The 23,797-nt window shown below is 48.4% G+C and overlaps 1 pseudogene; it reads left to right on the top strand.

Moving 5' to 3' along the window:
* The first annotated feature begins 4,623 nt into the window (after nt 1–4,623).
* On the top strand, nt 4,624–5,481 carry LOC149327991 (uncharacterized; annotated as a pseudogene).
* Nucleotides 5,482–23,797: the final 18,316 nt, after the last annotated feature.

Below are 23,797 nucleotides of genomic sequence, written 5' to 3'. Positions count from 1 at the left end.
AAATTACGCAGTAACTGCCCCGCATATATCGGTGGACACTAGCTGTCATCCGTTTGTAGAGGAAGGGAGGAAGTGGGAGTGAAAGAAGAAAGAGAAAGGGGGGCTGTAATGAAGAAAATGAAAACTGTATTTGATGAAAGGAAATTACGCAGTAACTGCCCCGCATATATCGGTGGGCACCTGTCATCCGTTTGTAGAGGAAGGGAGGAAGTGAGAGTGAAAGAAGGAAGAGGGGCCGTAATGAAGAAAATCAAAATTGTATTTGTCGAAAACAAATAACGCAGTGACTGTCTCGCATATCTCGGTGGACACTCGTCATCCTTTTGTAGAGGAAGGGAGGAAGTGGGAGTGAAAGAAACAAGAGAAAAAGGTGCCGTAATGAAGAAAATGAAAATTGTATTTGGGGGAAGGACATTACGCAGTAACTGTCTCGCATATCTCGGTGGACACCCGTCATCCATTTGTAGAGGAAAGGAGAAAGTGGGAGTGAAAGAAGAAAGAGAAAGAGGGGCCGAAATGAAGAAAACGAATTTGAGGAAATTAAATTACGGAGGAGATTTCGCCGCTGAGCGGAGGAGACGCCACAGTTGGAACAATTCCAGCGCACGGACGGACACTGCGAGCATGAGCCACTAAAGGCTTTCGCCTTAATAACAGGTTGTTTGGTTTATGGGGTTTAACGTCCCAAAGCGACTCCGGCTGTGAGGATGTCGTAGTGGAGGGCTGCGGATAATTAAGACCAACTGGGGTTCTTTAACGTTTGCTGACATCGCATAGTAAACGGACCTCTCGCATTTCGTCTCCATTGAAATGCTGCTGCCGCTGCCGGGATCGAACCCGCGTCTTTCGGGTCGGCAGTCGAGCGCCATAACCACTGGGCCACTGTGGCGGATGGACAAACACTGCGCCGTGAAAACTTGCACAGCTTTTAGCTTGAGGGAAAGCTGGCCACCCTGCACTTCGTCCTACGCAAGGACACCTTAGGCATGTCAGCAGGACGTAGCTTCGGATTGACATGCGATTGCTTGTTGACTGTTCTAGAGATTGAAATTTTTGGGTGCCCAGTTTCAGCTTCGATAGTGTTGTGTACGCATTGCGGTGGTGCAGTTAGTCAGCTACGCACGGACTCTATTTGAGACTCGAAGTGAGCTGAGCACCAGTGGCGTAGCCAAAAATATTTTTCTGGTTGTGTTATACGCCGTAGATAAAAAAAATAAAAAAATAACCTGCGCCGAAACAGTATCTTGGTTATTTTTCTGCTTTAATAAACCCCAAGTGTTAGTTGTTTCGTTGAGCGTGATATTTGCATAAAAATACGAGTGCGCACAGTACTCTCAGGACTTGATTCGTAAAGAACATTTATTCTCGCACACACGAACAAAAAGCACTCGTACGAATAATCGCCGCTATTAACAATAATTTTCACACAATACACAGCAGCACAACAGCTTCTGCTGTACAACAAAGTCAGCAAATGCGAACGAATGGCATTTTTCAAAGCTTCGACTCTATGCGTGTGAACCTGCGCCCGGCCACAGAGTCATTTTATTTTCGCGATACTTTATGATCACTTGACCACAATGCAAGCGATGAACAAGTAGTCTGACATGAAAAGGCATGTTTAATTGGGTGACCTGGGCCTACAATTAAAGGAGTGCCGTACGACGTGGGATGGGGAAGAAGAGTGCTATTTTCTGCAACAACTTCCGCTTCCTATTTGTCACAAAGTGCGTGCATGCCTTTACTTTCTTTTTTCTTTTGTGGGCGAGGTATCCACGGCGCCGGTTGTTCGCAGGCATGTCGCGACGCGGTGGCGATGATTTTGCTCCCCTCGCGGGGGTAGTTGCCCGCTTGCGACACTGGAGGGTCAAGGCTACGCCGCCCCCTCCCCACGATTATCGCCGGGAAGCGAGCGATTGCACGAGGTGGGGACGGGAACCGGCCGGTGAATGCCCCAGCACCCCTTCCGACCTTGGCAAGTTAGTATCTCCCCTCGTGAGGACCGTGCCTTTCCCTCGTGTCCCCTTCAGTTTCTTCGTGTTTCTTCGCCTCCCTTCTCAACATCTGTAAATCGTTCGGCCACGGGGCCCAGAGGATTCGTTTGCTTTTGTTTGTTTTTTTTTGTTGTTGTTTGTCACGAGAATGCAGCGGCGAGAAAACCGCGAGCCGGGTAGTTGGCTTGGAGATTTCGGTGCGTGCGGACGTGTGTGAGGTCAGCCAGGGAAGTGGTCGGCAAGCGAGCCTAGGCGGGTGTCTGACGCGTAGAGCGCGGCGAGGGCGGCCCCGAAAGACGCGTGGAAGGCGCGTGAGCCGTGGCCCAAGTTCGCCCGTATCCGCAACCCCCCATCAGCCCCGCGCGCCACCGCAGCCCGACGCTCCCTGCGACCGGACCTTGCCACTACGCAGCTAAGCCACCGTTTCTCCCCACTCGGTTTACTGTTTTCTTTGTCCGGTCGTTCTTTCTCATCGTAACCTCTTGTATAGTATTGCTTTGTTCTTGTAACGTTGTATAGTCCTCGGCCCTATGTTTTCCTTTTCTTGTTAATAGTTGTCTGTGTGCCGATTTTGTGCTTGTTGTTTGCGTCACGCCTGTATACGCACGCTATTTCATTGGGCTTTGTGTTGTAGCTTTGTGTTGTTATCATTTGCCCAAGTAAACGGTTGCTAAAGAAACTTGCCTACGCCTCATGCCTCCGGTCAACGGCTAATCAGGCGTGGCCCCTATCGCCGGTCAGCAGTCAAACCTCGTCTTTTGCACGCGGGGTGGAGAAGTTTGTCGCTCCACCCCCTCGTAACTTACGGAGAGTGCTGTGGTGGGCAGGTTGGCCCGATTAATTATAATTTCGGCGCCAACCAAAAATCAAGCCGCCCACAATATCGTGACAAACTGGCGTCCACGACAGGACTTGCTCACCACGATTGGCCTTGACCGCGAGGCATGGCGTTCATGTGAGATAGCTCGCGCTGTCCCAGCTAAGAGCATGTGTACGCTGGGTGACTTACGTAGAGAGCATCATCAGGCGAGGAAAGGCTTTGGGCCTCGAGGGACCTAGCCTTCGGGAATTTTTCTGGAATGACCGGAAGGCGCAAGATGTGCGTCTACGCGACCGTTGTTGCGAGGAGGATGAGCGCCGTCATCTCGAGGACGAAAGGGATAAAGAGCGCTCCGCTCGTCGGCTCGAGCTCTTGAAAGGAGAGGAGCAGCGGCTTCGCGAGGAGTATGAGCGCCGTCGTCAGGAGGACGAGCTAAAGAAAGCACGCCCAGCGCGCAGGATGCTGGAGCTGCGGAGAGAACTTCAGGCTCTCCGAGCTCGAAGCAATGCTATCAGGAGCGAAGGCTCTGATGCCGCTTTAAACGGAAGCGAAATGGCATGTGAGACAGCACGGAAGGTGATTGAGGCCGGCGAACGAGATTGCCGGCAAGGCGACTGCAGGGTGGTTGCAGAAATGGCACCGGCAGCAGACCAGGTGGTTTTACAGGACGCCTCCCGAGCATGGTGAGCAGACGCTCAAAGGGGGGGAACTATGTATCGTCAAAGGACGAGGTGGTGAGCTCGACCATGCGATCGGAGTAGAGGTGAGTCAAGAAACACCTGAGGTGGGCTCGGAGACTGTGCCACGGCGCAGTTCGCTAACCGCTTCCCTTTCGCCATGCAGATCATCATCTGTCTAATCAGCAACCTGCTGATTCCCGCCCTGGCTTGTCTATCTCCGGGTGCGTCGTCAGGACGGGCCTTCCACTGCCACGAAGATGGGGCGGCCATATGCCACGCCTTTCCCGGTTTCAACTCATCGCCATTTCCGTCAATCTTATTCCTGGAACCTGAGATGCCTGTCCTCGAACAACCCTGGAAAGACTCATCGCCATCAAGAGCAGCCAATCCGCCAGCTACAAATGAGGAGCCACCGTCGACGCAGTTTTGTGGGCTCGGAGACTGTGCCACGGCGCAGTTCGCTAACCGCTTCCCTCTCGCCATGCAGATCATCATCTCTCTAATCAGCAACCTGCTGATTCCCGCCCTGGCTTGTCTATCTCCTGGTGCCTCGTCAGGACGGGCCTTCCACTGCCACGAAGATGGGGCGGCCATATGCCACGCCTTTCCCGGTTTCAACTCATCGCCATTTCCGTCAATCTTATTCCTGGAACCTGTGATGCCTGTCCTCGAACAACCCTGGAAAGACTCATCGCCATCAAGAGCAGCCAATGCGCCAGCTTTAAATGAGGAGCCACCGTCGACGCAGTTTTGTGGGCTCGGAGACTGTGCCACGGCGCAGTTCGTTAACCGCTTCCCTTTCGCCATGCAGATCATCATCTGTCTAATCAGCAACCTGCTGATTCCCACCCTGGCTTGTCTATCTCCTGGTGCCTCGTCAGGACGGGCCTTCCACTGCCACGAAGATGGGGCGGCCATATGCCACGCCTTTCCCGGTTTCAACTCATCGCCATTTCCGTCAATCTTATTCCTGGAACCTGAGATGCCTGTCCTCGAACAACCCTGGAAAGACTCATCGCCATCAAAAGCAGCCAATCCGCTAGCTATAAAGGCGGAGCCACCGTCGACGCAGTTTTGTGGGCTCGGAGACTGTGCCACGGCGCAGTTCGCTAACCGCTTCCCTTTCGCCATGCAGATCAGTCAAACATACGCGCTCTATGCTAAAAAATCGAGCAATTACTGCTTGGTACAGCTCCCGAGCCCACAGTGTTGTGTCGCAATTGCTTCTGAATGTGCCCGTGTTGTCCGCCTGTTACTAACCCTATCTGGTGATGTAGAAATAAATCCTGGCCCTGGTAACCTAGACACTGTCCTGACCGAATTTCAATAACTAACCGCAGGCCAAGCGCTACTTGTAGAAGAGATAAAGAATCTTAAAGTACAGCTGACAACAACAGACAAAACAATAAACAACCTTAACAACCGCATGATCGATTTAGAGGCCCACTATCAGACCCTCATGCCCCTACCCCAAGACATAGAAACCCTGCAAGCGACCTCAACTGAAACAACTCACCTTGTTTCAGAGCTAGAGGCTCGCATTGATGATGCTGAAAACCGATCACGCTTTTGTAATCTGATCTTCTACGGAATCCCTGACACCACTACTAATGAGACATATGCTCAGTCTGACGAACTAGTCATCCAGATTTGTCATGAAAACTTACAAACTGATATTAACCCCGCAGACATAGAACGGGCACATGGTTTAGGGAAACATTCAGAGGACCGGAATCGCCCAATAATAGTAACGTTCATGCACTGGAAAACTAAAGACGCTCTTCTATCAAAAGGCCGAATACTGAAAGGAACAAAATACAGTATAGGCGAAGACTTCACTCGCCCCGTCCAGAAAGCAAGAAAGCATCTGCTGGCATTCGATAAATCCAAATCAGTAGCTTACTCTCTACGTTACAAAACCATGTGCAACGGCCCAAAACGGTACATTTTCGACGAGGCTTCGAACAGTGTCACAGAAATTCAGTAGCAATCATCCCGTTCCTTAAAGGGAAAAAACAAACCAAGGCCCACATCTAGATTTAACCTTTCATTATCCGTAGTTTACACCAACGTTCGCAGTTATCTTCCGAAGCGAGAGCTCGTGTCCAACATCATATCATCAACAGGCAGCAATCTGGTCATCTTAACAGAAACCTGGCTAAAAAATTACGTCACCGATACCGAAGTTTTGGCAGACCTACCTGACTTCCAAGTTTTTCGAAATGACCGCGAAGGGTCAAGGGCGGTGGTGTTCTCATAGCCGTTCATAACCAAATTTTATGTACTATGATAAATATCAAATCAAAGCTTGAAATACTCTGGTTACTATGTCGAGCATCACCAAAAACAGTGCTACCGGGAGTCTGCTACAGGCCTCCCCATCCCACACCCGATTTTTGCAACGAACTCAATAATAAGTTAATTCATCTGACAACAAGCTATCCAAATGCCTCCATTCTCCTTTTCGGGGATTTCAACTTCCCAAACATTGACTGGTGCAACCTCCCATCTTCTTCAATAGCAGGTCCTGTAGAGGAAAGGAATTTCATTGACATCAGTTTGAACTTTAATTTAACACAATTAGTGTCACAACCAACGCGCGTCACGCCTGAACCCGAAATCATTCTGTATCTTATTTTGACAAATAACCCGGATGCCCTACTTTCCGTTGCATATCTTCGAGGAATTAGTGACCATAATGTCATTCATGCTACCTTCTCATTTCCTGTAACACCAAATAAGACTCAAAAGAAAACTATAGAACTTTACGAAAAAGGTAATTATGACGCGATAAATCATGAACTTGATACCTTTTTTCCCAGCTTCGAAGCTGCATGTCACACTCAAACGATCCAAGATAACTGGGCGATGTTTAAGAATAAGTTAAATGATTTGGCTAATAAATATATACCAACTGTCAACATTCGCACCAGCCACCAAAAACCATGGTTTACTAAATCCTTAAAAAGACTAGAAAATAAAAAAATGGCTGAGGCTTAGCTAAGGTTAAGCCTAGTCAGATGCGAAGCATATTGGTGGCTAGGCTTGGTAATACATGGCTTTCCTTGGTTGAATACTTTGTCATTTTAATATAACCACTAGAAGCCTTCATCGTGGGGGAAGACAACGGCATGGCTACAGCGGAACGCCGACTAACCCCGAGACGCGCGTTGGGTGAGCGCCTGGATTGCCACGGAAGCCGCGTCCGCCTGCCCGGTGGAGCGAGCGTTTCACCTACACCGAGTGTGAACGCGCGTTCGAAATGCGCGGGAGTGTGACGTCACCATACCACGTGATTCACACGGCGTGCAACCGCAGCGACGGCACAAGTTGGAGCCCCGTCTCTCATCTGTCGTGACGTCATTGTGTCACGAGGTGTGACGTCACCATACCACGTGGTCTGCACGGCGTGCAACCGCATCGACGGCACGAGTTGGAGCCCCGTCTCTCATCTGTCGTGACGTCATTGTGTCACGTGGTGTGCACGGCGTGTAACCGTCACGAAGGGCTTGGGTTACCTATTGTAATATGCTTCGCATAAAAAGCGTCTCTATCGGGCTGCTAAAAACAACCCATCCCGATGGCAAACCTACTACGAAGCCGAAGATGAATATTTGACTGCGATCCGCAGCGCAAACCGTTTATTTTATGCTACTACACTTCCAAATTTGGTGCGCAGTAACCCAAGACAGTTTTGGCAAGTAATAAACCCTCACCCACAACGCGCTATCACTCTCACCAATGATTTTCAAGAAACCATTACCGATGCTGAATGTGCCGACGCTTTCAATTCCGCATTTGCCATTGTTTTCACGAAAGAAATCGAAACGCCCTTTTCTTTTCCTTATTCCAATATGGAAGGTACCATGCCAAACATCACATTTTGTGAAGACGGAATTTCATTCATAATCCAGAAGACTAAGCTGTCGTCATCATTTGGCATTGATGGTATTAACTCTAAAATTCTAAGGAACACGAGACACACGGTTACTTCATACTTGTCATTGCTGTTCTCCCAGTCACTTTCTTCAGGAACCATGCCAGATGATTGGAAAGTGGGAAAGGTCGTTCCAGTCTACAAAACAGGTAACAGAAACTCTCCATTAAATTACCGACCTATCTCCCTAAAAGCATGCCATGCAAAATCATGGAACATGTCATCTACTCTCAAATTATTTCTTTCTGAGACTGTACCAACTTTTTTCATCCCTCGCAGCATGGGTTCCGCAAAGGTTTCTCCTGTGAAACCCAATTAGCTCTTTTTGTTCATGACTTACACACTAACATGGACACTAATCTGCAAACTGACGCAATCTATCTGGATTTTGCGAAAGCCTTTGATAAGGTATCTCACCAGCGCTTGTTACTAAAACTTCAACTGCTGAACCTAGATCCTAACGTTATAACGTGGATACAGGAATTTTTGTCCAATCGTACGGAAATGGTTTTAATCATCAGTAACTTATCTAGACCCCTCCCAGTAACTTCCGGCGTGCACCAAGGATCTGTCCTTGGTCCTCTGTTGTTTTTAATATACATTAACGATTTACCTCAGTGTATTCTAATATACGCATGTTCGCAGACGACTGCTTCATTTACCGCACAATCAAAAACATATCTGACCAAACTGCTCTCCAGAACGATATAATCAGCGTTTCAGACTGGTGCAACAATTCACTAATGACGCTAAATGCCAACAAATGTAAATGCATGTACTTCTCCCACCGGCGCAGTCCCTTTTGTTTCCCTTACACAATTCTTAACACACCCCTGGAACTAGTTCAGTCTTACAAATACCTAGGTGTAACGCTCTCTCACGATTTGTCTTGGAGAACACATGCCACTAACATTATCGCCGCAGCTAACAAAACCTTAGGCTTTCTGAAACGTAATCTGCGAAACGCTCGGAACATGTCAAATTACCAGCTTATAAATCACTTATCAGGCCAAAACTGGAATACGCGTCGCCCATTTGGAATCTGCACCAAGCATATCTCGCCGACGCATTAGAATCAGTTCAAAATCGCGCTGCTAGTTTTATTCATTCATCGTACTCATATAATATCACCGTTTCATCTCTCAAAGCAGAATCTGGTTTATCACCGCTTTTCTGTCGACGTCGAATTGCTAGCCTTTCACTCTACAAGTTCTTTTTTTCGTCCCTTAATCAAGCACCATACATCACAGCAGCAGCACGCATATCATATCGAACCAGTCACCCTCTTCAAGTTTTGCGCCCACGTGCCCGGACCACCACCTACACTGCCTCATTTTTTTTCCGAACCGCCACAGACTGCAACGGCCTTCCCCACGAAATCGCTTTTACTACCTGCCCATCTTCGTTTTTGCAACTTGTATCTGACCATTTTTTCAATAACTGTTTACCATGATCCTTATTGTTTGTATAAAAACCCACCCCTTATGGAATGCCCCTACGGGGGACTTTTAAGGGAATAAACTGAACTGAACTGAATCGAATACGCTGAAAGAGCGGTTCAGCCGAGTGCCGGCACCACCCTCAGACGTCACATTGGAGGCAACAGTGTCGCCTGACTTAGAGAATGGGACACTGGGGCTGTCTTTCGGGAACAAAGATCCCGGCAATGTCGCGGCTCCCGAGCGACTGACCGAGAAGCGGGCTGTGAAATGCCCTCATGATGGTGAGGAAAGAAAGGCCGAGCTCGACGGTGCGGTCAGAGTATAGGAGAGCTCGCGAACACCTGAAGTGAACAGGCTGAACAGTAATGTCAGCGGAGTCGAGGAGCATTGCTCGGATGCGTCGGCTGTAGAGACTGGCAGGTAGTATGGAGCACAGTTGGGCTCCTCAAGGGAACCAGCGGATCGTGGTGAAGCCGCAGTTCCCGCGCGGCTTGAACCGCGGCAAGCGGCCGATACAGGGTCGATCACCTTTACGGAGGACCCGTTTTCCGAGCAGCAGCTAGCTGAGCGGATATGGAAACAGGCATGCACAGGGGTGGAGCAAGCCGGTTTGCTGCGAGAGTGCCTTTCCGCGCAGCCAAGCACACGGCCGGCAAATGACGTACAGTCAACTTCTCGCCAGGGTGGCTTTTCCTACGAGCGGTCGGGTTACAATGCGCTGGCTCTGTGCATCTCGAAGGAGACGGACAGGCGTAACGCTAACAAAGGAAATGCGCGCTCGCCCAACCTGCGTTCTACGAAGAGACGCGCTCGCGTTAGAGCACTACGGTGGAAGCGTCATATCGCCGACGCTCGAGCGATCTTTCGCGATAACTTCCGCACAGTCGAAGTAGGCGGAGGAAAATTTCTGTGTGGGAAGTTCCGCACCAAGAGGTGCTGTGAAGACCCACTCAGTACCGTGCTAAAGGAAGACCACAGTCCGACACTCATTGCAGTCACCGGAACCTAGGCGATCACGACTTCCGAAAATCCTTTCCGCCTAGGCGGTCATTCCTTTTCTTTTTCTTTGTATGTTGGGGATTCTCCAGTGCTTGGGGACGTTACACGGCACAAGCTGTTTGTGTGTTGCTCGACATTTCAGTGTCGAATTGTTTCGATGGAATGTGCAGTGTTCAACTGTTTCTTTAGAAAATGCCGTGTGGAACAGTCTGCAGTGACTGGCACGCGACGATGTGAAGTATGCAGTGCGCGACTGTGCGAGCCATCGTGGGAAGCTGGTTGTGCGACGAGGAACTGGTGCGCGCTCGTGACAGTGAAGTGCGCGCAAATTCATCTTTGTCTGCTTGCGCGGCAAGACGCATTTGTGTATGCACGACATTTGTGTATGTGATTTTGAAATGTTATTAAGAATAGCATTCTTTTCGGGGGGGTTATGTCACAAAGTGCGTGCATGCCTTTTCTTTCTTTTTTCTTTTGTGGGTGAGGTGGCCACGGCGCCGGTTGTTCGCAGGCATGTCGCGACGCGGTGGCGATGATTTTGTGCCCCTCGCGGGGGCAGTTGCCCGCTTGCGACACTGGAGGGTCAAGGGTACGCCGCCCCCTCCCCACGATTATCGCCGGGCAGCGAGCGATTGCACGAGGTGGGAATGGGAACCGGCCGGTGAATGCCCCAGCACCCCTTCCGAGCTTGGCAAGTTAGTATCGCCCCTCGTGAGGACCGTGCCTTTCCCTCGTGTCCCCTTCAGTTTCTTCGCCCCCCTTCTCAACATCTGTAAATCGTTCGGGCACGGGGCCGAGGGGCTTCATTTGCTTTTTTTTTCACGAGAACGCAGCGGCGAGAAAACCGCGAGCCGGGTAGTTGGCTTGGAGATTTCGGTGCGTGCGGACATGTGTGAGGTCAGCCAGGGAAATGGTCAGGAAGCGAGCCTAGGCGGGTGTCTGAAGCGTAGAGCGCGGCGACGGCGGCCCCGAAAGACGCGTGGAAGACGCGTGACCCGTGGCCCAGGTTCGCCCGTATCCGCAACCCCCCATCAGCCCCGCGCGCCAGCGCAGCCTGACGCTCCCAGCGACCGAACCTTGCCACTACGCAGCTAAGCCACCCTTTCTCCCCACTCGGTTTACTCTTTTCTTTGTCCGGTCGTTCTTTCTCGTCGTAACCTCTTGTATAGTATTGCTTTGTTCTTGTAACGTTGTGTAGTCCTCGACCCTGTGTTTTCCTTTTCTTCTTAATAGTTGCCTGTGTGCTGATTTTGTGCTTGTTGTTTGCGTCGAGCCTGTGTACGCACGCTATTTTATTGGGCTTTGTGTTGTAGCTTTGTGTCGTTATCTTTTGCCCAAGTGAACGGTTGCTAAAGAAACTTGCCTACGCCTCATGCCTCCGATCAACGGCTAATCAGGCGTGGCCCCTATCGCCGGTCAGCAGTCGAACCTCGTCTTTTGCACGCGGGGTGGAGAAGTTTGTCGCTCCACCCCCTCCTAACTTACGGAGAGTGCTTAGGTGGGCAGGTTGGCCCGATTAATTATAATTTCGGCACCAACCAAACATCAAGTCGCTCACAATATCGTGACACTATTAGAGTCTTTAGTATGTCATTCTTTTCGAGAATAAACAACAGAGAACGCAAGTGCATTACAACATTCCTGAATCATTACTGGAACAAATAAATAAGGGCCACTGATTGGGATTGAACCCGGAACCGTCGGGCGAGGAAAAAGAACTCGAATAAAATATTGTCGCGGCAATGCATGATACTTCTGTCAGTTCCTCTACAAGGTGAACATTACTTAAAATCGCCCGTTCACCTCCGCGCCCGTAAAATAGTCCAGGGTGGGGGGGGGGGGAACATGCATCGAGCGCTCAGAAAATTTGGGGGGGGGGGGTGTTCTCGGCACTGACCCTCCCCTCCTGCTACGCCCCTGCTGAGCACAGTTCCTGGTGTTGGTCTTGAAGTCCATCTGTAGCATCGCTTGGCGCCATTTACGCATCAAAATGGCTTTGTCTAGTGGTAACTTGTGCACTGAAACCTGAAAGAAGGCAAAAATGCATTTTGTGAATTTGTAGCTCAATAGTCTGCCACTGCGAGCGCACTGCACATTTTTCGTAGGAATCTCGGAGAGGTTTCTCTTCTGAAGCACGAAATACTTCGACAAGTGCCACTTATGTTAACCGTATCGTCGACGAGTGCGTTACTTTATTTCGAAGTCTGGCAGCGGTCGCGCATTGGATGCAGAAGCGACTTAGAGTTCGTTACTTCATTCCACGACCCACTGTATATTAAGCGACCTGCGCATCATTCCAACCTCTATGAGAACGCGCGGCCGAAAAAATCCCTCGTGACTACTGAGTATGGACCGAGTGAGCCGGTAGATGCAGTCAGCACTTATCCCCAGAGCAGTGTTTTACCTGCTTCGGTCGTGCCTGGAAACGAGCGTCACTGGCGATGCAGTCTCGGGGAAGAGTTTGCAAAACAACTATCTTGCGTCAGCAGTTAGCTGTGGCAACGCAAAGGCGTGGCGTCAGTGAAATGAGAGTGGTGTTGATGGGCGTAAACGCTTCTGGGGTATCTTTGGCGCGGCAGTCGTCGTCGTCCTTTCGACGAACGCGGTTGCGACGACACTCGCGTTTAGGTTTTTTCATCGCATCTCCACTGGTTTCAGTTGGCGTGCGGTAGCGATAGTATGCAATTTGGAGCACATTGACAGTCTTCCTTAAACGCTCCCGTGCACGCTCTTCATTCCAATGTGTTGAGTATTTGACATCTACGTAGACAGGCTATCCAATCCAATTAAGTACTGGGCTTCGGCGGCTAGGCTGCGGTTCTTTCCAATATTTGTTTCTCATCGCACGCGTAATAAGCTTGGGACACATTAACTGTAGCGATGAGTCTTTCAAAGGATGGCAATCTTAAATTTTTTTGCGTGCAATACTCGTGGGGGTTTTTCCACATTGAGCTAAGTTGGGAGTATTTTGTTCGTGCTGTTTTAGAAAATGTCGTGTCCGGTCGCTGTGTTGAATGCAGCGAAAGACGCACACGGTACTTTAAGACTTCGTTTATTTAAAGCCGATGAGGGTGCGACCAGCGTCGACCGAGGCAGGAGCCGAACTGGCCGCCCGAAGAAAGGAGGGAGTGGAGAAGCGTCCACGGGAGGGAGTGGCTTCCCAGAACAGGAGGAGGGTGCGGGGGCGCACCGTGGGGGGGCATCTGGCGACAGCGTGCGACGAGGGGCAAGCGGTCGTTAGGAGGAGGATGCGAGTGGTCGTTAGGAGGAGGATTGAGTGGTCGTTAGGAGGAGGATGCGAACTGTCGTTAGGAGGAGGACGCGGGGGCGCACACACACAAAAGCAATAAGGGGACACAACACTTCCTTCCCCCTTAGAAAGTTGCCTGGTATCGTGCAGGGGGTCGGCGCTCACGCGTGGAGGCGCGCTGGCTTTGTGCGCTCGGGGAAGAAACACTTGTAGGCTGGCTGTTGTTCGCTGTGTCTCCTGGGTCTGTCCTGGGCGAAGTCTCTTCTTCCGGGAAGAGGTGCCAGGCTATGTGGGAAAATGGTGCACGTGTTCTCTCCGCTGGCGGACAGCTCTCAGACGGCGTCGTAAATCTACGCAGCTGGTTGAGATGTCGGCGTGCTACTGTGCCACGTATGTTGACGAGCCAAGAGCGCAGGCCTATGCGTCTGACAATTGTAGCTTCCTCCCAGCGTGGCTTTTTCAGAAACTGTCGCGCGAGGACGCGCTGCCCCTCATTAAGCGTGCCGCAGCGCGGAATTGCTTTTTCTTCCCGGAAAGTCTCTGCCTTTGGCTCGGGGAGGATGGCTGTGAGCTGGGTTCGCATTTCACGCTCGAACATCATTTTCGAGGGGGTCTCGCCTGTTGTGCTCTGAACCGTCGTGTGCTGCTTGAAGAGAAAGCGCGCAAGGCGGCGCTGCAGCGAGCCTGTCTGATCTCTTTCAAGGGCGCGTTTTAGCTCGGCTACGTAGCGCTCGGCTTGTCCGTTTGTCGCTGGGTGGTAGGGGGCCGATGTAACTGATGAGATCCCGTTGTCGCGATAAAACTTGAGGATCTCCGCAGACACAAACGGTGTTCCGTTGTCCGACACTACTTTGCGCGGCAGGCCGAACGTTGCAAATAGTGATCGGAGGTTGTCAATGACTGCTGCCGAAGTCGTCTGTCCCATTTGCCTTATCTCAAGCCACTTTGTGTAGGCATCGACGACCACAAGGAAAGTGCAGCCCTCAATTGGTCCTGCAAAATCAATGTGCAGTGTGTGCCATGGTGTGTCTGGCTTTTCCCATTCTGGGACAGGAGCTTTCGGCGGGGCGCTCCGGCTGCTCTGGCAAGGCTTGCATTCTCGCACCACTGTTTCGATGTCGTTGTCAATGCCAGGCCACCACATGTAGCTTCTGGCACACTTTTTCATTGCAACGATGCCCCGATGTCCGGCGTGGATGAGAGACATAGCTTGTGCGCGTAGTTCTCTCGGAATCACAACTCGGGACCCAAATATGATGCAGCCGCGATGGGTGCTCAACTCTGTAGCTCGCCTGCGGTAAGCGTCGAAGTTGTCCCCTTTGAGTTTATGCACGTTGCCTTGTTGAACAGCTGTGTAAACCAGCCGGAGAGCTGCGCACTTCTGCGTAGATGCTGCAACTGTGCCTGCTGTAAGCGGAGGTTCTGGCCGTGCTTCGAACATCAGAACGTCTCCTGGTGGAAATGGTTCGTCAACAGTTGCGTCTAGTGGCAGACGGCTTAGCGCATCGGCGTTTTGATGTTTACTCCCATTGCGGTAGACCAGAGCGTAGTCGTACGCTGAGAGTTTGATGGAATGCTGCGTCGGCTCGATGACACCTTGCTGCTCCAGTTTGTCCAACTCTTTTTCAACTGAATCTCGGAGAGCAAACGGCACCGGCCTGGCCTTCAGAAATTTGGGTTGCGCGTTGTCCAACAACTCCAGTGTGACCGGGGGCCCTTCGTTTCCTGGAATCTCTTCCGAGAATACTCTTTCGTATTTCTCTTGCAGTTGCTCAACCATGTTCTGGCTCGGCGTCTGGTGTATGCCGCATATCATCACGCCTAGTGGAGAAAACCAGTTTCTCCCTAGAAGGCTTGATCCTGTGCCCTTCACAACAAGCAGAGGTAGCGTATGGGTCTGGCCGTTGTAGTTAACCTGCACGTTGGCAGAGCCCAATAGTGGCAGATTCTGTCCTGACCACGTTCGCAGGTGCGTGTCGTCTTGTTGCAGGGCGGGTGCGTCAGATGGCCATGAAGTTCGGAACGTGTCCTCACTGATCAGAGTACAGGCTGCGCCGGAGTCCACCTCGAACTTAATCAGCTGGTGATGTACGCTTACTTCTGTAAAAATCTTCGGTCGCGTGCCGAGATTCATGGTGTTCAGGTCGTACAACACAGATGGTGTTGCTGATGTTGTTCCATGGAGATCAGATAGCGGCGTATTCTCTGAGGCGTTGACGCTGTGATTAGGCTGGGAAGGTGACTTTATCTTGGCAAGTCTCCGTTTCGTAATGCATGCTCTTTCGATATGCCCTCGCTTGTGGCAAAAATTACACGTGGCTGACTGGAATCGACATCCCTGGGGGTTGTGTTGGTCGTCACACCGCCAGCAGCGTTGTGCCTTTTTGACCGATTTTACAACAACAGAAGGCTTGCGCACCTGGTTGCTTGTCTGGTGTACCGGCTCGGTGTTCCGGCGAATCCCTCTCTGCTGGTGACCGGCGCTCTCCGCTCGAACGGCGATGTCGTAAGCTTTGCTGAATGTGAGGTCCTTCTCAGCGAACAGGCGCTGCTGCAGTGACTCGTCACTCAGTCCGCACACAAATCTGTCGCGTAACATCACGTCCAAGGGAAGCATGGTGGTGTTAGCAGAAGAAGCTGCGTCTCCCTCCTGCCCGGTAGCTGTTGTCGACAGCGTTCCAAAATTGCAGTCGGCAGCGAGCTTCTTGAGCGCGGCTACGTAGGCGCTCACAGTTTCTCCTCCCAGTTGATCTCGTCGTTAGAAGCGAGCCCGGCTGTAGACCTCGGATGGCCTTGGGTCGTAGTGCTTTTGCAGCGCTTTTACGATGTCGTCGTAAGACACTGCCGCTGGTGTGCTTGGCTGAATAAGGGCGCAGACAGTATCGTAGGTCTGCTCCCCGCACAGCGTCAGCAGGTTGGCCCTCTTCAAGGCTGGGTCTGTGATGTTGTTAGCTTCAAAGTAGAACTGAAGGCGTCCAACCCACGATGACCACGATGAGCCGTTGAATTCTGGTATCTGATTGGGAAACCCTCGCGTAGCCATGGCTTGTCAATAGCGTTGCGTAGCGCGGGTCGAATCCACTTTCTCGTCGCCACTGTCGTGTCCGGTCGCTGTGTTGAATGCAGCGAAAGACGCACACGGTACTTTAAGACTTCGTTTATTTAAAGCCGATGAGGGTGCGACCAGCGTCGACCGAGGCAGGAGCCGAACTGGCCGCCCGAAGAAAGGAGGGAGTGGAGAAGCGTCCACGGGAGGGAGTGGCTTCCCAGAACAGGAGGAGGGTGCGGGGGCGCACCGTGGGGGGGCATCTGGCGACAGCGTGCGACGAGGGGCAAGCGGTCGTTAGGAGGAGGATGCGAGTGGTCGTTAGGAGGAGGATTGAGTGGTCGTTAGGAGGAGGATGCGAACTGTCGTTAGGAGGAGGACGCGGGGGCGCACACACACAAAAGCAATAAGGGGACACAACAGAAAACAATTACGAAAGCATATGCTCAAAAAACGCCAGTCGTGCTTTACTTTGCCAACACAGAGAAATGACCGCTATATTTTCATTGCTTCGCGAGAGCAGGGTTTTTTGTTTAATAATTTTCTTTTCGCATTGCGCTCAGTCATCTGAAATTGGTGAGAAACGGCCTCATGAATTTTTGACGCATGAGCTCACCAAGCTTCATTCTATGGGCCAGACTGAAACAGTGAATTCTTCGTAGTTGACGGGGGCACCACAGCCGCAAACATTTTTAGTGGCTGCGGTCTTTTCACAAGCTCTGCAGCCAGGCTGCGTTCTCTAGGAATCCCACGAAACTAAAAGTGGGGAAGGAGAGCCCCCCTCTGTAGCTGCCAGTTATAACGGCGGTCGCTGTTGAGACAGAAGGTGGTGCACGCAGCTTCTCAATGCTGTCCTCAACAGCAATCAATGTCAGCGTGCTTGACTTGAGTCTCTGTTTGGGAGGGACTGAAAAAATAAATGAGGGATGGAGTGAGAAAATGCATTGACAACGCTGAAGAATCCGAGTACTGTTGCAACATATCCACCACAATTATACATGTTGAATACAGTCAAGTGATTAATGAGTTTGTTTAATTACTTACTGGGGCGTGCTACAGAACCCTTAAAATCGAGAACGAGCTAGGATTTAGTAATTAAGCAAAAAATGTTGCATGCAACTTCTTTTCCAACAACTGCCTCCCAGAGCATGCACTTTCAGGAACTCGAACAAAATGTCTTCATTTACACACATGCAGTTCCTTACAACTGATTTCTCATCTGCATTAATTAGGATACAGTGCATACTTGGGTAGCGCTCCAATGTAGCCAGGTAAGGGAGCAGAAACTTTCGGAGGTTCTTCCTTGGAGTGGCCTCGCATTCTGTTTCAAGAGAGAGACTGTATTTGGCCCTAAAGTGCTCAGCACACTTCCAACGTTGCCACTGTCTCAGGAGAGAATAATTCCAGTGACCAGAATTTTTTGCAGAGCTGACAAAGCTCTGTATGCACCAGTTTGGTCGTGTCTTCCATGTAGCTGCCTAATGTTGAAAGCAAGGGCTCCACATCATCGCCCGAAAACTTCCCTGTTAGAACAAAATGGATGCCTGACTGCAAATGATGCTTTGTGCAGAGAACATTGGCCATAGTGGTCACATTCTGTGCGTCGTATGTCTCCGCCGCGAGGAATTCCAGCTTGCGACTGGTGCTCTCCTTCCATAAAGCAAAGTTCTCCAGCCACTCCTGTTCCAGCCACGAAAGCCTACAAAGTAAAGAACAAACAGTGCCTGTTCATATCTCTAGGGAAAATGCAGCAGAGCTTTCAGTGCGATATATGTATAAAAAGTCTCACAAGTAATAAGCATTACTTTTCTCTGGTTTTTCCACGCCAATGCAAGAAGCCTTTCACCAGTGCACAGAAGCGGAAATGAGATTTAAGAGATTGTGGGAATGCCATGAATAGGATTTTTTCATGGCATTTTGAAATTTTCATGGATTTTTTCATGGCATTGTGGCGTCATGCTTTCAAAATGCCATGAAAAAATCCTGTCCACACAAGATAAAACATAGTTTCTCCAATCAGGTTCAAAGACTAACCGATGCTAAATACCCCCTTCATATTCTGGCGTCAGTAGCAGAAGGGATTTTGAAAAAGCTAAAGGGGGCAACGCTGTCCCTGTTTCTAAACAAAGAAATCTGGCAGTAATACCCTATGTCCATGTTGTGTCCCACAGTCTGAAGAGAATAGGTAAAAAGGCTGGAGTTGATGTTGTTTTTTCGGCGCCTGTGAGACTCAGTGGCTTGTGTGCGAGGGTAAGTGGCCCAGATAAAAGATCAGATTCTGGTCATGACTGCAAGAAAAACCACAGGACGAAGTACGTGCCATGCCAAGATAGCGTGGTGTATTCAGTCCAGTTGACGTGTGGTGGTTCATACATCGGCCAAACGGGCCGTTGTCTTAATGAAAGACTTAGAGAGCATGGAAACAACGTTAAGAATGCGGCCCGCCACATTGGTACTCACTGTCGTGAATGTTCCTGTTTTCCGAAACTCAAAAACAGCCATGTAGTTACCAAACACAAGGATAAACTTACTAGAGAGATATCGAGGCATTTGAAATCATGAAGCTGGGTGCGAATTGTATCAGCACCCCTTCCGTAGCCATTTCGTCGAAAGAGCACAGCTATCTGATGTCATATCAATCAATCAATCAATCAATCAATCAATCAATCAATCAATCAATCAATCAATCAATCATTTTTTATTCAAGACAATAATACAAAACTATTGTCTTGGGGGACGTGACAAAAGGCGGAAAAGTGCCTGACGAGGTCACGCCACCCTGTGGCAAGCAGCGGTTTGACACTCATGCAGAATTTACAACAGAGTTTACATGCAGAGAAATCTCTTAGATGAAACTGTATCCCCTAACCCCCTTTTTTTACAGTGCAAGAATATGTACAGGAACGGAGTACAAGAATAAGTGCAGCAGCTTCTACTAGCAATACATGTTAACAAAACACTTCCAAACATAAAATACATGTAAACTATCGAACTTGAAGCACATGAAACATAAAATTTAAAACAAGAAGAAAAACATGAAAACATAACACACTAGTCTTCCTTTAAGAATAATCCCTTCAGTCTTTTCTTAAACCTGCTTCATCCGGAATAAATATTTGTTGTCACTTCAGCGCTGCGTTTGTCCTCTTCTTCCCTTGGCCTTGTGCCGTTGCGCTGCTTCACTAGATATGCCATTTCCGCACTTCCTGTTTTTTCGAAGGGTTTAGAAAAATGATATTCACGCTTATTAATAATTTCTTTTCTAAACACAACATACTCACTAAATGTCAACATGGCTTTCGTCACGGAAAGTACACAGAAACTGCATTACTTACGCAGAGAGAGTTGATAGTGAAAACGTTTGGTGACAACAAACTTACTCTTGGCATATTTATTGACTACAGTAAGGCATTTGACTTTTTAAATCATAATCTATTACTTAGTAAACTTCATGCACATGGTATTCATGGCGTAGCTCATTCATTATTTCAGTCATACCTTCACCATCGAGCACAGTGCCTTTCAATAAGGAATCGCTTATCCTCTTCCAGAACAAATTCTTCCGGTGTGCCTCAAGGTAGTAAATTGGGACTCTTTCTATTCCACGTATACGTCAGTGACATTGTTCTCCAGAATTTCGATGCTTCATTCTTTCTTTAAGCAGACGACACCAGGAAAGGGCACTATCGAACTTTGGGATTGGTGCGTACCGAATGGCCTAAAAATAAATACAAGTAAATCTAAAGAATTATTGTTTATGGCCACAAACGAACAGGTTCGTGTACCCCAAGGCATCTTACTTGGTGGCACACTCATTGAAATAGTTAATAAACACAAAATTCCTGGTGTACTATTTTCGACTCATATGACGTGGACACATCACACTAAATCCCTTTCCAAATCACTTCCATCAGCCGCGGGGGCACTTTCGCGATGTCGCCATTTTCTTCCTGAGAAGGCAAAATTACAAGTCAACCACGCTTTGTTCTCATCGCATGTTAACTATTGTGTTTTGGTGGGGGGGGGGGGCATCACCACTCTAGAAAACATTAACACAATTTCGGTCCTACGAAAAAAAAGCATTGCATTCCATGCCAATGTGCCTTACCTGTATCCTTTTGAAGAAATGTTTTCCCAATACCGGATAATAAGCTTTAAAGATATTTATGAAGTCGGCCATATTTAAGCATTTCCGTACTCCAATATCAAGTTTGACCAAATTCTTAACTCCATTTCGAATCTAACCCGCATAAGTCAAAGTAGCGATTCTATGTATCTAAGTCCAACTACATCTTCCGAAGTATTCACTACATTCATGAACATGCAGAACAGCAGATGCCACGATGCGGATGATTTGCAGATACGGCCTGTGAAGCATGTGTTAGATATTCTAGCCCCAATTTTAGCACATATATTTAATTTAAGTTTGGAATACGGAGTGTTCCCACGTCGGATGGAAATTGCTAAGGTGACAGCTTTGTAAAGAAAGGTGTTAAGCTTTGCGTTTCAAATTATAGGCCAGTTTCCGTGCTGCCAATCTTTCCTAAAGGCGTGGAAAAAATGATCCACACGCGAATATCATGCTTTGGTGACAATCACCAAATAATAAGATTCGCAGTTTGGTTTTATCAAACATAAATCTACCGAGAAAACATTACTCAGCCAAAAAAGTACCTCTTACAGTGTTTCCAGGAAAAAAAACTTGCCCTTGGTGTTTATGTAGATTTTTCGCAGGCTTTCGACTACATCAGTCACAATATACTTCTGACAAAACTGCTCGACTATGGCTTCAGGGGTCGTGTTCACACGCTTCTTGCGTCATATCTTGCACATCGCTTTCAGTTTGTTGGTATTAATAGCTGTCGATCCTCAGTAAAAAACTAACTGCTGGCTGGCGTACCTCAGGGAAGTAGCCTTGGACCGCTTCTTTTAACTTGTATATCAATGACATCGTTAATCCATGCCTGCATGCAAAGTGTGTTGTGTATGCAGATGACGTCTCACTGTTCTTCTTATCAAGCGCATGTGAAGATGTGATAAACGAGGCCAATAGGACACTAAGTACACTCCATCAATGGTCCCTTAATAATCTATTAAAAATTAATGTAACTAAAACTAAGACAATTATATTCAAATCAAAAAATAAAAACATTATTCTACCATGCGATCTTAAGCTGGGTTTGGAAACGATAGAGGTTGTAGACAATACCAAGATATTAGGGGTTCATTTCTACAGCCAGCTAAGCTGGGACAATCACGTTAACGCTGTCATCAGTAAGCTTTCTCGTGTCACAGGTATCATTAACCGGCATTGTCACTTACTTCCATGCAAAGTTAAACTTCCCCTATATAATTCGCTCTTTATGTCCAAAGTGAACTATGCGGATTTAGTTTGGGGAACAACTACAGGTACCAATAAAAATAAGATTTATGTTTTACAGAATAAGGCTCTGCGTGAAGTACTAAATGTCGGTTCTGATATAAACACATGCGATTTATTCCACCAGTTCAATGCCATGAATGTGTCTCATTGCCCTTCCCTTGTTTGCTTAATTGCTTAGCGAGGACCTCGGTTCTGGCAGCCTTGACGCCATAGGAAGCATAAGAGGGTTCTCACGCAGCTTCCACCTTCTCCGTTCGTTGACGTTCTACGTCACACCTGCGGTAATTCAGGACGTTCTACGTCCGCCGCTTATGAACGTGGGAGGCGCTGATGAACACTCTCAAGGTTAGGTTACTTGTAAACATAAATACCCCCGAAAGCAGAAGATTTGACAGCCGTCGCCGTAGCTCAGAGGTAGAGCACCGGACGCGTAATTTGGAGGTCGTGGGTTCGGATCCCACTGGCGGCAGGTGGTTGTTTTTTCTTCTGCTTTTCTAATCAATTAGCTTTAAGCGATGACATATTCATTAATATTCTAAATTGATCAACACTACAAAATAAATAAAGAAATTAAAAAAAATCCCTTGTGCCCCTTGCTTTCTGCGGCTGTTGGCTTCTGTCATATTTATAACGAGCCCCTCATTCCCCTTCCCTTGTGTGCTTAAAATGTGTAATGTTAGGCTAGCTGAAAGATATAAGGACATAAAACAAAATATGAATTCCTTGCGTGACACGGCACACCTTTCACTAAATGTACAAGTTTATCCTAGAATTCACAGCGAACTGTCGCATTTTCGAACATGCCGCACAATATGTGGCACACATAGTCTAGCAAACACGTTGCCCCGTCTTTTAAATAAGTTACAAGCTGCACAAGTTGATCTTTCGCGAGCATGCCGCAAAGACATACACGATGTATGTGCTACTTTTTAGATTCACTGCTTCTTTATCTCTTCACTGCTTCTTTATCTCTTTCGTTTCCTTATAGTGTTGACGTGATTTGAATAACCGAATTCCTGTTTTTCGATTTCGTGCATATTTCTGTTTTCTATATTATTACCCTTTTTTGTGTACACTTCATTCCTCGTCATTTTTCTAATAATGCGCCAAACCATTTTTGATAACTATTGTTTGCATTTTGGGATGCTACTTGTCTAGAACATTTATATGCTACCTGCTGCCCTGCAATGTAGGGGACGAGGGGCACGTCAAGCCACAATTTCTGGCTTTTTTCCCTCGGCCCTCACCCTGTGTACATGAGAAGTAAATTGAAATTCAAATAAAATAAAATAAATTGAAATACTTGTGACCCTCGTACCCGTAGCCGAGCTAAGTGGTCAATACCTTACAGACGCATTGCCTACATGTTGCAAAGTCTAAAAAAACTATCTACCTTTTTTCCTAAGTAAGCTTACACAGCAAGGTATTGACTTGAGTACTGCGACTCGGAAACAGATACGCGAACTATTTGTGTCAATATGATCCCCATGTGAACTATTTCAACTTTTATTACTGATTTTCTGCTTAGTTTTTTCAGGACAAATGATGCTGAACAGTGATCAGTACCTTCGTGTGGGCTAGTGTCGGTGAAGCATCATTATAAGAGGCGGCACGAAGGAGGCCAGGACGAAAGGGAAGACACATATACCACAGGACGAGCGCTGAACTTCCAACTGAATATGCCCCACTTTATACATAAAAATATCACAAGTCCATATATAAGGGAACAATCATGAATATGCATCCAGCGCCAACACGACCATCATGAAAAAGCAGGAGATCATACGCAAGCATCGGGCTACTACCCAACGGCGGGCCTAGGCGTGCCTCAACCCACAAAAAATAAAAATAAACAGAAAAAAGAAGAAAAGAAGTAAAAAGAAGATAATAAAAGAAGAAAAAACAAGCAACACCAAAAGACAATATTACCGTACGGACAGAACCATTTTTATCGTCAGAGCAACAAAACCTCAATACAATGAGATTCCGTTGCTATCTGCTAGCTCATATATCGGGCAGACTGGCCGATGTGTGAATGAGAGAGTGAGAGAGCACAGACTATGTGAAAGCAATATAGGGCAGGCGGCCATCTTGCTGAACACTGCAGGAAATCCAAGTAATGTGACTGTGATGTTCCATGTGGGCCTGGCTGCGATTTCGAATGGGAGCCACTGTTCGAACAGTTAGATATAAGGACACGCGCAAAGGACAAACGTCAGACGGAAGTAACTGAAGCGTGTCTGATT

This window comes from Amblyomma mixtum, chromosome 10 (genome assembly GCF_055824585.1).
Source record: "Amblyomma mixtum isolate Tamu chromosome 10, ASM5582458v1, whole genome shotgun sequence".
Classification (NCBI taxonomy): Eukaryota; Metazoa; Arthropoda; class Arachnida; order Ixodida; family Ixodidae; genus Amblyomma; species Amblyomma mixtum.
The sequence above is the reverse complement of the archived record's forward strand: the minus strand, read 5'-3'. Positions and strand labels throughout refer to the sequence as shown.